The sequence below is a fragment of the Candoia aspera genome, chromosome 1 (genome assembly GCF_035149785.1).
Source record: "Candoia aspera isolate rCanAsp1 chromosome 1, rCanAsp1.hap2, whole genome shotgun sequence".
Classification (NCBI taxonomy): domain Eukaryota; kingdom Metazoa; phylum Chordata; class Lepidosauria; order Squamata; family Boidae; genus Candoia; species Candoia aspera.
Window position 1 is genome coordinate 108124469 of NC_086153.1, and position 14194 is coordinate 108138662.

Sequence of the window (14194 nt, forward strand, 5' to 3'; positions counted from 1 at the left end):
AATTTTCTTTATATCACTGTTTGGAAAATTAGGTAATATATTCTTTTCACAATGGAGCATTCTATTTTATCTGTCTCAATGGATACATACTGTTTATCACATGAGGATATGTTGCCTTGTCTATAATAATGAAAAGCAGACAACAGTTAAAATGTCTAAGTACAATATGGGAATAGCCTAATAAATCCAATAAACTGACAATGATAGATCTCCAGAAAGACACTTTTGATTACATAGTACAGTACAGTTCTCAAATGCTTGAAGGTCTGCTAAGTCATTTTGTAGAAAGTACTTCTTTATTTATTATTTCAGTTTATATAGCTGCCCATGCATGACTCTGGGTGGCTTACAACAATTAAAAGCATATATATATATATATATATACACATACATACATACATACATACACACAGACAGACAGACAGACAGACACACACATACATACATACATACATACATATACACACACATATACATATACATATACATACATACATACACACACACACATACATACACACACACAGACACACACACATATGAAAAGATATAAAACCATAAAAAATAACCATATTAAAAACTTTATCTAAAATAACCAAATGTTTTTCAAAACCACATTTTAAAGTGGCACTCGGGGAATCCTGAATATAAACTGTGCATTTGTACATGTCAGAGCATCTTCACTGGGAACCCCAACCATTAAGTTCTAGGTAGTGCAAATTGGTTAAGTACTCAGTAAATGCAAAGCAATTGGTTCACCCCACTTTCATATCACAGAGAAAGTCACAAAGAACATTCACATGACCTGCCTGTTTTGGATTTAAACAATTGCGCAAACAGAAAATTATTATATTTTGTCCAATTACCTGCTACAAAATACATGGTAGACTGCACAAAATTACATTATAGGATAATGAATTTTTTTGAAGTGATCTACTCTGTCAAAGAAATGCAATGCTTCTAATACAAATCTATCAAGACGTGCTGTTGCATAATTAAATGTATGAATAACGTTGTGTATGATGCAAATGTGATGTGTAGTATGAATTCAGTTTACTTTTTCAGATAACTATTTTGTATGTATTTCATGTCTCTAATAAATTCAACTGATACACAGTATAGTTCTGTCTTACTCTACTTTAACAACACAAAAGATATTATCTATGCAACTCAGGGCCGCAACTAGGGTCTGTGTCACCCGGGGCAAACATGGATTCCACGCCCATTTTGGTGCCCCCCCAGTGCTCATTTTGGCGCCCCCCCAGCACAGATCCCAGGGCACATGCCCCGCTTGCCCCCCCCCCCCAGTTGCAGCCCTGAAGCACCTAACTAGTTTTAGGACTGTATGATCAATGATCAATTTTAGAAATGCATGAGAAGAGGTAAAACTCAGCAAAGGTTGGTTTAGCTCATGTTGTGAACTCATTTTTTATTTAGAAGCCCCAGTAAATCAGCAAGGAGCTCAACCATATGCTTAACACTAGGTTATAGTTTAAAATTGACCTATCTACTTACCTCTTAAGTTAAGAAAGCTTTACAATGTCACAATAACCTTAACTTTAAAAAAAAATTGGTTGGGCCCATTCCATGTGGTCCAAATTGATCTGATCAATTTGATCAACATGAAAATTTGTTCTAATTCTCTGCTCTATTTTCAAATGGCAGTTGAAAAGTATTATGCATACTGTAATATTCAAAGTGAACATACAGAAGAGAAAATTTAATTTCTCTTACATTTTAATCAATGCCCTTTGCCTATATCCAGCTTTGTAGTGAAAGTGCCAATTGTACGGCCTGTTTAAGACAGTTGCTAGTTTCCACATGATGGACCAGGTGAACAAATACTTTTGGGACATTTCATTCTTTCACTTCAAATGGTGGATGAATAGATTCTCAGCTCATTATTATTCTAATCGGTCACTGTAGCACTCAAAAGTCAAAGAAACTCTATTTGAATGGACTTTTATTTTCATCCACTGTTGATGGCTCCAATTAACAATACCATTTGTTTTCTGGTCTTATAGGTAGGTGTAGTTTTGCTAACTACTTTTGTCAGGGGACCTTGCACCTTTTTTTCCCCACTTTTGTCAAGACAGCTACAGCAGTATCCTGTTCTGTCTTATGTTCTAATAAGGATATCTTTTCCTATAAGTGGAGACAGTGCTACCCCCACCATAATTGCTGGGAAAGATGCCTCATCCCTGACACTGCTTAATTAATGTAAGTAAGGAGAAGGGGCACGGCCAACCAGCATATACTAGGATTACTGCTTATTGTGAAGCATCAGAGGGCACCATCCCTGGTTTGGGTGGTTAAAGTAATCATTAGGGTTACTGTAGAGCATGGCTGGCTGGGGAATTCTGGGAGTTGAAGTTCACACATCTTAAAGTTGCTGAGATTGAGAAACACTGCTGTAGAAATTTCAGTGCTTCATAAAAATATTTTTATTTAATAAACAATGGTCGTTTATAAAACAGATTTCATTTAAAAATGCTGGTTTACAAAATGATTTGATTTTGAAACATTGCTACAGCCTAGCTAAGTTCCCTCTTCCTCAGATATATATCTTGATTTAGGCTTAGGAGAAGATTGTTCCCACAATGGCAAGCACTGTTCCAATCCTGTTAATCCTTTCTCATCATTTGAATGCCTTTTTTTTTTTTTTTGAGCTTAGGAGCAAATAAACAATAGTACAATAATTCTCCACATCATTTAGCTTTCATTCTTTGGATGCATTTGGAGGTTTGGGTGTAAGGAATGGGGCAAACACTGCTAACGTTTTATTCCATTGGTTCTGTCCCATAAAGCTTGAGAGATAGATTGGTGTTCTGGAAGGGGCAGAGTGTGGAAATAAATAAAGTTTGCATGTGCAGAGCACATGGTACACTGAGTAAAATGAAAACAACCCCTACCAGAAACTTTCTTAGAATGACTTTTTCTTAAGTTCAACTGTTGTAATCCTAATAGAAAGCACTGTGCCAGCCAGATGAAACTGCATCTGCAAATAGACAGAGACACACACAGAACATTATGTTGTTGATTGGTTAACTCCACTAGTGAGGAAATATGTTATATCTTTTACAAAGAACACCAAGAACTGTATCTAGAGAACTAACAAAATGAGGAACAAGAATGTCATGCTGGAGAAGAATCAGGCACTTAATGCCTACTAGAGTTTGAATCTTTCATAAATATATAATGGCAATGCAGTGGCCATTATTCTTTGGAGGTTCATTTGGAATTTTGGGAACTTGTTGAGGGTGTTCTTTACATTTGTTTCTGGGAAAGCTTATCTATTCATTAAAATGATGGCCAGGGACACATAAGTAGTTACAAGGCACTAATTTACCAGAATGCTATTTCCAAGTCCTACTCACTCCCAACAGAATGCTCCCTACTATGCCTAAACTGGACCCCGCATATTTTTTTCTTTCCTCAGAAAGTTTATGAAGCCATTTGAGTTCCAGAGACATTCTTGGAAATAAGGATGATGCTCTGCGTCATACTAGATCCAAAAGAATTTTTGAAAAAAATCAGATCTGGGAAGAAGCCTGGCAACGTCAAAAGGTGGTATCTGAGGAGGCACTGACACCCTAGTGTGACAGGCTAGGACTTCCAGCACTATGGTCTTGGTTTCTTAAAATTTGTGATGGCTAGAATTGAGATCTTTTGAAGATAGTTTTCACAGTCATATGCTATTGCACAGACAAATATTCTTACAACATTATAGGCATAATGTTTTCTCATATTGGTACAGATAACTTGTTTCCACTGCTTGGCTTAATAGCATGAATTAATATCACATATATTATTTTTAACCATATTCCCCTGAGAAAATAAGTAAATAAATCTGATACTACTGATGAGCCACTGTGATGATCATGCAACTCAGAAGGTTGGGTTAAAGATGGGGAATAATTGATGGAGTCAAAAAACTAGGTGCAGACAGGTAAAGAGTTCATCAAGACTAAGCAATGGTGTTAAGATCTGGTTGCACAGGTCTGTACCCAGAGGCCGACAGAAAGCTGGTGCCTATTGTTAATCAAAAGGATCCAAGTTTCTAATCCAATATCCAGAGACATCTGCCTAGGAGTAGTATCAGAAAGAAATACAATCCTAAGAGATGCTAAGATAAATGGGCAAAGATTAAGGAAGAAAGAAGAAGCTGCTGACAGGCAAAGTGGAGACAGAATTAGGGATTCCACTTTGACTATGATGGCATGGCTAATTCAAAGAAAAAATTAAGAAGGGTCAAGACTGAAGCACCTGAGAGGAGAAGTAGACTGGATCAGACAGAGCAGGATTCAGGAGATCCAACCCGGAGGGTATTATCAAAAAAGGAGATTCACAGTAGAGAGGGAGTAAAACTGTTGCAGGGGACTTTTGCTGTTTCAACTATTGCTTTTGGGGCATTCTGCAAAAGGAGGGAGGAAAGTTTGCTCTGTTTTAAGGAATGTGTTTAAAAATGCACTCTGCCTTTAAGACTGCTCAGGGTGCAATCTGTGTCTCAAGGCACCTCTAGGAAGGATGCAGTTCAGAGGGAGATCAGCTTCTCTAACCCAGGGCAGCATCATTGTTAATCTTTAATCTATTTCCTTGTCTTTTTTTCCTGGAACAGCTCTGAACAATTTTGCCCCATCAGAGAGCCTGCAGATACTTGAAACCTGCTATTATGTGTTCCTACAATCTTCTTTTTTCCAGGCTAAACAAACCCAGTGTTTCCAACCAATCCTCTTAAGGTTTTTTTCCAGGCCCTCTCTTTACCTTGATTACTGTTCTCTGGAGATGTTCCTGTTTGACAATGTCATTCTTAAAATGTGGTGCCCAGAATGGATTTCTAGGTGTGGTCTGACCAACACAGAATGGAGAACAATGATGAATTCTCTTGTTCTTGACACTGTACTTCTGCTCATGCAATCTAAAATTGCACTTTCTTTTAAATTATTTTTTTTAAGTTGCATCATACAGTTGACTCAAATTTAGATTGTGATCCATCAAAACATATGGATCCTTTTCACAAGTGCTCTTGCCTAGTATGGTTCCTCCTTTCTATATCACACTTCCCCCCCCCCCCCTACTCAACTGTAGGACTTTGTCTTTATCAGTCTTGAAATTCATGTTCTTGGTTTTTACCCATTGTTCCAGCTTGGGATGGGCTGGTATAATTGGGGAGAGGTGGTCCCTAAAATAACCAGGTCCCATGCAATGAAGAGCTTTAAAGGTTAAGATCAGCATGTTGAATTGGACCCAAAAGCAAATTGGCAGCCAATGCAGCATGATATTGTCATGTTCACTGATTCAATGTAGTTAATACATTGTAATGTTTCACATGCCATGGCACTGACATGTGTTTCTGTTTGGGAGGGAGCTGCTGTGAGACCTTGTACCAAGCTCTGTATGTGAAATCAGTACAATGGAATGTGTTGGGTTATGTTCTCTGTTCAAGGATATTTCCCGCAGACCATCAGAAACCATTAGGAGCACCTGGGATTGTGAACTTGAGAAGATTCTCCGGGGGAGGGATTTCATTTGCACCGAGGGTTTTTAGTTTGAATTTGGCATGCTTTCATCATTCTCAGCTTTCTCTATGATCCTGCATACTATTCTTTAATAAATCAGATATCTTTGAATTCATACTCATGAGTCTGATGGTGTTTTAGAATAGGCAACCATTACAGATAACTGATATTCTGGGAGCACACATAACTACCTGCATTGCTGCATTTTGTACCACTTGAAGCTTCCGGATACTCTTCAATGGCAGCCCCACATAAAGCACATTACAGTAGCCCAATCTGGAAGTGACTATGGCATGAGTGACTGTTAACAGAGCCTCCCGATCCAGAAATGGGTGCAAATGATGCACAACAGGAAGCTGTGCAAAGGGTCTCCCAGCCATGACTGCCACCTGCTCTTTGAGCAGGAGTCGTGAGTCTAGGATGACCCCCAGGTTGTGTACTGAGTCTGTCTGTGGGTCCATCCAGCACCAAAGATGGCATGGTCTCATAACCAGTAGATCCAGAAACCCAAAGCCACTGAGCATTACCAGGGTTCATCTGTGTCCTGTTCAGACTATGAGACAGCCAGGCAGAATTACTTTTTTTTTTTTAATTTACAATAACTAATTACAACAATGAAAGTCCTCAGAGTAGATTAGACAGTGCAGTTCAATCAAGTCCACCCAGGCAGTGGAGGATAACAAGGCAAGGCTGCAGACTCATAAGTAGAAGGAGATTGTGGCAAGACAGCAAGACAGAACTCAGCTAATCCTCTCAATGAGGCAGCAAGACCCAGTATAGCTAGAACACATGGCAAGGAAGAGGCTTGAGGCACAAGTGTCGGGCTTGGCATGGAGGCTAGACTAGGCTTGACAACAGAGGCCTGGAAGTGAGGCTGGACTTGGCTGGAGCAACAAGACAAGGCTTGGAACTGGAGGCAAGGCTGGACTTGGCTGGAGCAACAAGACAAGGCTTGGAACTGGAGGCAAGGCTGGACTTGGCTGGAACGGCAAGACTAGGCATGACTGGAGTGGCATGTGAAGGAAGCAGGTCCGTGATGGCAGGAGGAGCTGGCTCTGATTCTGCATTGGCTACAGGCAAGGCTCCCAACTCCAGTAAGGACTCTTCCACAGATGCTCAAAGGATTGGTTGTCCCCAGCAGCTTGCTCTTGGTGCACATGCCTTTTAAAGCAATAATTACCATGCCATTTCTCCTCTGCAGCCAATCGGGCTGCCTTTTGCTTTGTATGCTTCTCTGCTCTTCTGTCTTGAGCACTGATTGGAGGATTCAAACCTACCTCCAAAGTTTGTCCAATCAGCTTCTCTGATTTCTCCCACTCTGCTGAGTCAGTCCTGGTTTCTATTTCCCCAATTCCCTCTCGATAATTTTTGTTTTCCCTTTCTGGCTCAAGATAAGTTTCATTTTCAGAGTCAGGATCAGACTCAATCGTCACAAGCTGAAGTTTGTTGCCCCTCCATCCAGACTTTTATAGCCTCCAAACATCAGGATAAGATGTTCACGGCATTGCTTAATTCACCAGGGGCAGAGATATATAGTTGGGTATCATCAGCATACTGATGATACCCCACCCTATGGTGAGCTTAACCAGTAGCCTCATGAGGATGTTGAATAGGAGAGGGGAGAGCACTGAACCCTGTGGCACCCCATACAGTAGCGGCCAAGGGTGGGGCCTCTCCTTCCCAATCACTACCAACTGGAAACAACTCTGAAGAAAGGAGGCAAACCAGGACACCCCTGTGCTACCCACCCCAATCCTCTGAGCTGATCTAGAAGGATACCATGGTTGATGGTATTGAAAGTTCCTGAGAGTTCAAGGATGACACACAACCCCCATCCCACCATGCCAGAGGTAATCTAAAAGAGCAACCAATGTTATTTCCATCCCATGCCCAAGTCTGAATCCTGACTGAAAAGGATCCAGATAATCTGCTTCATCCAAGGCCCTCTGAAGCTGTTGTGCAACCACCTTCTCCCAAAAAGGGAGGTTAGATACTGTATGCAAATTGTCCAATATAGTGAGGTCCAGCAATGGCTTCTTGAGAAGGGAGTGAACCAAGTCCTCTTTAAGAGGTAAAGGAATAACCCCCTCACTCAAAGAAGAATTGACTAGAACCCACTCAAACAACACCCCCTGGGCCGCTTTCACAAGCCAGGAGGGGCATGGTCTAAAGACCAGGTGGCTGAGCTCACAGTCCTAAGGACCCTCTTTACTTCCTTAGGTCCAACAGGTTCAAACTGTTCCCAGATAACTGGGCAAGACTCTACCCAGGCATCTCCTCTGGACCTGCAATAGGGCTGGTGTCCAACTGCAAGTGAATCTGAGTGATTTTTGTCTGACAGATGCTGAGCAAATTCCTCTGCAAGCCCCTGCAAAAGGTTCCCTGGGCCCTCTTTACCCAACAGGACTTGTGTTACCTGAAACAGGACAGCAGGGCAGCACTCTGTGGATGCAATAAGGGCAGAGAAATACTGCCACTTCGCTGGCCTTACCACCACAGGGTAGGCCTTAATAGTGGCTCTAACCCATGTTTGGTTGAGTTTGTCCTTGGTTGAGCTTCAGCAATGTACTAGATATCTTTTATTTCATTTCATCTCCCTCAATTCCTCCGTAAACCACAGGGAGTGGCAGGATCAGCAAGAGGGGAGAGCCTCCCTGCAGTGGATACTAGTACTAGAGAATCTCTGAAAGCTGTAAGGGATGCCCAGATGACAATCACCACCCCACACCCCTGCCCCAGAGTCTCAGCTAATACCATACCCAAAATCTTGCTGGGCATATTTCCGAAAAGGCTACCCCCCTTTCCGGACCCAGCCAGGTCTTGGTAATACATGCTAAGTTGGCCCTCTCATCAATAATTAAATCACTGATGAGGGAGACCTTATTACAGACCTTATTACAATTTAGATTGTTCCCCCCTAAGAGGCTTTCATTGGATTAAGTAAGGACCAAAACTAGCAGCAATATTGGGGCATCCAACATATAGTCTATCAACAGACCCAAAAAAGAACTCTCCTGTCCAGGTCTACTCATCAGTGCTGACCTTTGTAATCAAGAAGTGCAACTGATTGGCCAACCATGCAGCAGGGCCATAGCCTCCTTTCTCTGACAGCCACACAGAAGGAATGAGATTCAGGCTTTTCTTCTCTTCCTGTTCCTTGTGAAACAACACACAAGAGCTCTTCAACAATGCTTCCTTTTTTTACAAAGCACAACTCTGCCAACCAAGCAGCTTACCTAGAGTATGACTGCTAAAATCTGAAAGAGTATCAGAATACCTCTGAAACGCCTGCTGTGTCATCACTTTTTGTAAAAAAAAATATTTTCAATAGAAGTGACTCATGGGAATATAGCTGTGTTACATCTTCTGGGCTGCCATGCTCAGCTCAAAGAATCCTCAGGTGAGGAGGATGTTCGCTCACAGATGATTACTCCCAAATAGCAAACAGGAACAAGACTGGGCCAAGCAGAGTTACTGAAAGGAAATCAGTGAATGAGAAGAAACTGATGGATTCTCTTCTGCTAATCTTCTGATTCCTAAGAAATGTCAAAAGATGGTGAGGAAAGAGGCAAGAGGGGGTAGCATCTGATCCAGAGGTCTTGCAATGTGAGAGGTCTTCACAATTAATTAGCAACAAATGGACTCCTTAAGGAAACATCCTGATTGCAGCATTGAATTCTGTGTCTCACAGCTCTCAATACTGCCAGCTGCCGAACTGTGGTTCTCTGCACAGTTGTCCATATCACCATCTGACCCTGCCCTTATTGAACCAGATTTACTTCCCGTAGCTTGGTTTCTTTCTGGATCTCTTCCAGCCTGTCCATTATACATTAAACAAGTGTTAACATTCCAACATTTTTACCAATTAAAAGTTTTCTACAAGCATGGTTAAAAAATATTTGCTAAGTGAAATCTCATTAAAATTGACCTTTCATAACCTTGGACTGTCTTCATTTGTAAAGCATCAGTACATGAAAGCTTGCTTTGACATCACAGATAGTTAGCAATAGCTTCATCATCCTGATTTTTTTTTGGTCCACGAAGAAGCCTTCAGTAAAGAAAATGACAATAGGGGGTGAGCAGACACTAGTCATGTGTAAGTTAAAGATCAAAAGAGAAGCTACTAACAGTCCATTCTCTGGCAAGTTCTTTAGACAGCTGATGCCCACCGTAATGATAAGATCAAAGGCAAGAGTTAAGCACACAAATTGAAAGACGACCTTTGGTGTCTCCAAAATGAACTAATCTTGTTGGAAGCATGATTAAAAGGATATTTTCTTTAATCTGGAGGCACAGAATGAAAAATGGAATAATGGATTTGGAACAGTCCATGATGATGATGATGATAAACAGCTAATAACAAGTGCAGCTGCCATTAGTTGCAGGCATATTTACATGATTTTTTTTAAATTGCTTGGGTGACAAATGTAATTATGGGAGATTTGAATTATCCTCACAAAAACTACCTAAATTAATATTCTGATCACAAATAAAAAATGAGAGAGCTAAAATTTATGGGTACTCTAAATGACTATTTAGTTGAGCCAATCCAGACTTGCTTCTCACTCTGTCATCAGAACTGGCTGGCAGATATTTCTGGAAAGCAGACATGGACAACGTTGCCCCCATCAATCATTTCCCTGCTCCACTTTAAAAATACACCTTTCCCCCCTCTGTCAGCTTGAGTCATCCTATCTGTTTTGGCGAGAGAGCTTTCATTCTGCTGCAGCCTAATCTCAATTCATTGGCTACTTTGCAGAGGCAGGGCCTTCTCTTCAACTAAGACAACACTTAGCATTATCTCTAGTATCTGTCGGACTTCCCTCTTATCTTGATTATCACAACTGGAGCATCAGTAACATTTCTGCCTTTTAACCCACATGTTGCTGGTCTAAACCACAGCAGGAACTTATTTTGTTATTGTTTTAATTGCTCTTTTCCTTCCTGAGCTTCCTTCTTTTTCATTTGCTTTACTGTTTTTCCATTAGTGCAGTTCCACCACTCCATCAATTTTCCAGGTACTGTACCTGAGGTAGGAAGCCTTCACCCTCAGCCTTCAAATAGCCTAAAGAACTTATGGGCTGTTTGGGGGTTGGGGTGAAATCCTTCTTTCTTTGACCTTGTAAACATAAATTTAACTTTGAGTACATATTATTATAGTTGGTCACACAGTCAGTCAGATGTTTAGACTGGATTTGGCCTTCTGTATTATTATTATTATTATTATTATTATTTTCCATGGCAAGATGAATGCCTCTTCTTTGGAAATATGAAAAGTATCTATCAACCAATGTCCATAAAATGTATATACATGTATAAAAGTATTTATGTCCAGGAAGGCCTGCTTGGCTATTGTTTTTCTGATATAGAAAGTTTGGAGGTCATAGCAGCAAGACGATTGTCTGATAGGAGTGTGTGGTAGCCTGCAGTCCATACTGAATGCTTTGCAAGCTTTTACTAAAGTTTCTCAGTCTGGACAGTATTTTTCTTAAGCCAGTCAAGCCAGCATTTGCTCAGGACAGAAGTAACTTGAATGTTAAGTGCAAAGAGGCATGGTACTGGGTTATTTGAGGGACTGCTTCTCCTCGATTACATTAGTCCATCCCATTAGATCTGCAGAGAAGGCATGTTGCAGTTACCATCTGCCAGGGACTTACATTCGGTGGGTCCCAGGAGGTGGGCCTTCTCTGCCATGGCACCCACCTTGTGGAATATTCTCTCCCCCCCCCCCACCCCAAGGTTAGGTTGGCTCCATCCCTCTTGATGTTACATAAGTCCTTCAAGACCTGGTTATGTCACCAAGCCTGCGGATCCCAGGGAATTGGAGTCATGTTTAAATGACTCCATTACTGAAGTGGATATACTCACTTTCTCCATGCCTGGGTTTTCCTTTCCCAGCTGCCTACTTTGTCTCAGCTGCAGAGTTGAGAACCATAATATCACAGCCCAGGTTGAAGAGAAATGGAATGGGAACAAAAGGAGAGGAGAAGGAGAGGAAAGGAAAGGAATATATTGGGAATAGCAGCACTTCTGTGGCTGAAAGCACTTCTGAATATTCCTTGCTCTTATGAACTGCAGCGAGTTTTATGATAGCAAGGCTGTCTGAGCCTGCAGGGGTGAGTACCATTCTGATTTCCACAGCCATTAGGAGGGAGTGAGGGAGGGAGTCAACCACCCACCCACCCACCAACCATGGGAGATAGATTGTTTGCTTGTTTTATACTGCTCTTCCTCTTAAAGAAGTTTCCAAAAATAAATTTGAAGAAGACTCTCCTATTGAATCAGCACATGCTTTCTCCTGTGACTGTGCTGTTACATGCTTTTTTTTAAAGATACCATCTGCAATTAATGTTCTCTTTTATTAGTAATTTTTCAGAGATCCAATAGTTTCTCAGTTTCTTCCATTACTGGCAGAAGTGGGTCTAAAGATTTATATATTCCTGGAAGGAAATGGGAGTGTTCTGTATTATTTATATTAAGAAAACTGATACTGTCACTTGTTAGTAGCATTTCTGTGTATTACATCTTCTCCTGTACTCTACCAACATGAATATTAGTGATTCCAGCAGCTCTTATAACTAATTGCTTTAATTAGGGAAATGATTCTGAAATATTGCAAGTCATTGAATTTATTTTCCACATAGACTGCACTAGAATGTTTTTTGGTAAATAGTGCATTAAATAAGGCAAATTTCTAAAAATTGTCAGAGGACTCAAATTATCTGCAAATTCAATATATGTCAAGTATTTTTCTTAGTTCCTTTTTCACCCGAGCTGTACAGAATGCTTTTGTCAAATAAGTGATTTAAATAGTGCAAATCTATCAAGTCTCAGAAGACCCAAATAATCTATAATTCCACACATATAAAATAACTATTTTTCTTAATCCAAATGCAAACATAGACTACAAATACCAATGCATATGCCTTACAAATAAACTTCATAAAGCTAGTCTTTTGTTTCTATCTTGATTAAAAGAAATTGCATGCATACAAAATGGAGTGGAAAATGCAATTGAATATTTAGTATTCATTTCTAACATGATAAAACCGAGAAAATCAATTTATCTGGCCTCTAACTGGAAGTGAATAGTTTTTTTTTTTTTAAATGCAGATTTCATAGACCTCTTGTAACTTAGGAGAGGGGGAAAAATCAAAGGGCTTCCATGGTCATTAAAACATAGTCTTTTCTTATTACTCAGGAATCTATCTATCTATCTTCTATGGATGTATGCAGTTTAAAAATTATTTTCTATTTTCTGTGAAAGCTGGTCAAAACAGGAAGAATTTTAATGCTTCCCCCCCCCCCTAAACGTAATGCTTTGCTATTCACTGTAATATATCTGTGTTTGTATATATACTGTGTGTAGACATTTATTACTTAATACTATTGCTAAAGAGACTCTGCGGGTACATACTTTGTTTTTTCCTGGCACTTTCAACTACCTTGGCATCCTACTATTTTGTACTTATAGTAAAGCAACTTCACTGTATATTGGCAGAATCAGTTTTTGGTCTGCCACTTCTGTAGATTGACTGACAGAAGGTCATGGACTAAGATTCCTGGCTGGATTATGTGGAAACTGGTCCTGTTCTTTCCCAACGTCAGCATTTAATTTTCTTGCTATACATAGAATTGAGTAAGAGGTCAGTTGTGTAGGTTGAAACTCAAGATGACAGCATGCTTTATTTACAAATAACTAGTCAAGTTTCTAATCCAATATCCAGAGTTATCTGCCTGGGAACATCTACCCTTTTACTCTAACACATCTGTTAATATCCTTTTAATCTGGAAGGAACTCTACACCACTTCCTGAAATCTTTCAAAGCACCATTGGAGATCAGATAATATGTGTTGGTCTCATCTCTCCCTAAGCCAAAACACACAGTTCAAATAGTGGGCATGCGATTCCTTCCATCAGTATGATTCACTGAAAGTAGTGAACATTATCATCAGTTAGAGATAGAGAATCTGCGGCTTCTATATGGCTCGCCAGCATTTGCATCTGCCTTTCGAAATCAATTGGCTGCCACAATCTCTTTCCCAACTGCTTCCTGTTTCTAGACCCTTCCCCCAGTCTCTTTTTCTGTGCAAAAGCAATCATGAAGAATATTTTGTGTGAAAGCTCACCTTTCTTTATGTAGAACAAGACAGTAGGTGACTGTTCCCTCTCTCTCTTTGGATAGAGAGGAGACTGTCACTTGCATAGGAAAATGACTGCTCTGTCTTCTGCATGGACAATTCTTCCCCATGCTGAAAGAATGCCTCTCTCCATGCAAACAGAAAGATTGGAGAATAAAGTGTGATTCCTTGTCAATCTCTGAACAAAAAAAAAAAAGGGGGGTCTCAGTTTTGCATGCTGAATATTTTCCATATCTCAGATGTTGGGATGGTGGAAATGCTACCACTGTTCTCTTTCAAAAGACATGATGCAATTATTTTGAAGCTGAATCCATCTTGCAAAATGACTGTCTTGAATATTTCTCAACTCAAATATTGCATACCAGTTCGGTACCTGAGAGCTTTGCGTGGATATATAAGTTGAAAGCTTCATAAACAAATGCATACATTTTAGTACATTGCATGCAAAATGCACAGGGCTATCAGATCAGAGCTGCAACTCTCTTGATGACCACTACATGGCAGCAAAAGACACAGAAAATGCTCTTGGCTGT